The sequence below is a fragment of the Phalaenopsis equestris genome, unplaced genomic scaffold, assembly GCF_001263595.1.
Source record: "Phalaenopsis equestris unplaced genomic scaffold, ASM126359v1 Scaffold000540, whole genome shotgun sequence".
In the NCBI taxonomy this organism is placed as follows: domain Eukaryota; kingdom Viridiplantae; phylum Streptophyta; class Magnoliopsida; order Asparagales; family Orchidaceae; genus Phalaenopsis; species Phalaenopsis equestris.
The window spans coordinates 1,497,886-1,500,660 of record NW_018164980.1 but is presented as its reverse complement, the minus strand read 5'-3'; the positions used below and the strand labels follow the sequence as shown (position 1 = coordinate 1,500,660).

The window sequence follows — 2,775 nt, the reverse complement described above, 5'->3', positions numbered from 1 at the left end:
TATATATATATATAGATAGATAGATAGATAGATAGAATAATTCTTATGTTCATGTATAAGATCATTATATGATGCATTCATGTGTTGGAAAAACAAATTTTAATGCAATATTGACTTTTACCCTCCATTCTTGTCAGTAGAAATTTTATCGACTCCTATATTTTTATGTTATCTTTTGGTCATCCTAAAAAACATGCTTGTAAGGAATCTTTGATTGAATTTTCACATTTAATTAGCAAGGTCTTTTTTTTTTTGTACCCACATGAGATATAATTGTTAAAGTAATAATTCATTTAATCATCTCTAAATAATGTTCTTTCTTTCATTTCAAATATAGGCATTCAATAAAATCAACATGTAATTAATAAGTTTGAGATGAACAACTGAAATGCTCTTTTAAGGAGTATTTAATCATCCCAAGATGTCGAGTTTTTCCACCCAAGTACTAAGTTTCTCCATGGTGATAGAGTATCTAAAGTAGTAGTATATATTTTTTTATTATTTTGCTTTTGTTAAAAAGATTGGATTTTTCATCTAAAATAAAGCTTAAGGATCTCATTTTATGTGTTATCTTATTTCCCATCAAAACTTTCATTATCTTTCCATTGTTGTGAAGGTGAGTTCCTTAAGAGGGATCCATCTTTTTTTTTTCACGATTTATCATCAAAATATATTTAATTAATGCAACCACCACTATCGTCATCTATTATTGTATGATTTTATCCAAGTATTTAGATTTTATTCTATGCATTGTCAATATTATTAACTTACCATCACCTTTTTTTCTTTAAGATCTATAATCAAACATAATTCTTTATTCCTCTTATATATGTTCTTTGTTAATATCATCCAATAACCAAAGTAGAATCAAATCCTTAAGTTGAGTAGGGAGGCATAATATGAAGACTGCTAATCTTGATTCTTCTTTTTTTTTTACACCTAATTCATTACATGAAGCTTAAAGATTTGAAATAATGGTAGATGATGTTGATGATGACATGACATTGAAAATTAGAGGTGATGATTAAATGATTATTGTCATATACTAACAATCAGGTGAAGTCTATTAGTAATTAGAAGATGATGATTAGGAGACTGATAAGACATCGAGAATTAAATTTTAATGATTAGGCTATGGAGATAGAACGAAGGTGATAGAATATGACAAATTGATGATATTGGTTGAGCAATAACACGTACTAATGATTCTGATCATTGACAATGATCATTAACATTTTCCATAAAAAAAAGGGCTATAGAGTTCTTCATATTGCTAAGTTGTCTTCTAATTCAGTTCAAAATATAGATTCATGGAGAATGACGCACAATGTATAGTTTTCTGTAGTAGCATTTTGATTACTTTAGCCAAAATCATTAAAAATACTCTATTGGATGACCAGTATTGATCATCTTATTCATAGATAGTTTTTTCAATATTCTAGTACATTAATAATCTTAGAATTCAATAATCTATCTCGTCGGATTTCTGTGAATTAGACATTTATTACGATATAAACAAATTAATCCAAATATTATTTTAGTCTTCAACTAATTTCACAAAATAATTTATAATTGTGCTTTTAGACATTGATTTGAACATATTTGAATTTGGGTAAGGACAATTTTAATGCCATTGGATTTGTCCGATCAAAATATTTAGCTCTACTATAAGCTAGTTGAAATAAAAGTTTAAATGATTACGAATTTAATTAAAAAAAATTAAATCAAGAAATTGCATTTACATATCTAACACAAATTATTATGCATTTACATATCCAACACCATATATATGCATAAAAATGTCTATTCAATTCCTTTTAAATTAAAATAGTGATATTTTTGTTGTGATATGGAAAATATAAGTGGTATAAATGTAAAAAAGAAAAAGTAAAATGTGGGTATTTGACGTGTAAATAGATAGCGTTTTGATTGGGTTTCTCGTTTGCTGGGAAGATTGAGACGGCGAAGGACGTTCTTCGGAAGCGGGGCTGAAAGTCGGGAGAGACGGAGATTTTTTTGGAAGAATTTGGCAGCATTGTGAGTGAGAAATTTTGAATGGCTGTTTGAAATTGATGCGTGGTTTCAGATTTCGTTTTGTTTGCTCTTACCAGTCGATATTGATATCATGAAGCTTACTTGATTCATTTAGTACCTATAAATTTCTGAGTTCCATAGATGGAGTTTTCCTGAAGATTTGTGTACCGGTATTAGGTAGTTGGATTGTCTCTTGTTTCGAGATTGGGGTTGAGCTCATTAATGTACATCTTGATGCCGCGCGAATGATTTTTTTTTTGCAGTTTGAGCTGGCCTGATGTTTTCTGACGTTGATAAATGCCAAAAATTAGGTTTAAGATTTTTATAGCTAAGCCACGCTTTTGTCTGGCCAGAACTAGCCGACATTTGGGTAAGCTGCTCACATCAAATTTTCCATTTGTGATGGAAAAGATTGATGCTTGTTGGCTACACATTTTTTTCTTATACAAACAAACATGTCTCTTTCATGGAGGAAACAGTAAAATTTAAGCAAGAATCAGATAGTTGAGGGCTATAAGAACCTTAGCAAGAACTAGTGATAGAATGAACGTCGCATAATAGGATAAATAAAGGATATGAAGACAAGATGATCATTATCATTCGATTTTCACCACAATTTTTAGTGTTTTTTTTGGGTCTGAACTTATGAATCCTCACTCTTCATTTATTCATGTTGTGTTTGCATGCATTGATGCATTGTTAGCTCTTGTTTCGTATATATGTATATATATATATATATAT

General features: G+C 29.4%; 1 long non-coding RNA gene across 2 annotated transcripts in view; it reads left to right on the top strand.

Annotated features, from left to right (window-relative positions):
• Positions 1 to 1,921: 1,921 nt before the first annotated feature.
• LOC110028994 overlaps positions 1,922 to 2,775 on the top strand; it is a 21,665-nt gene continuing 20,811 nt past the window's right edge. For both annotated transcript variants that reach the window (XR_002294477.1, XR_002294476.1), the window contains exon 1: positions 1,922 to 2,037. This is a non-coding gene — a long non-coding RNA (uncharacterized LOC110028994). The remainder of the gene's footprint in view (positions 2,038 to 2,775) is intronic.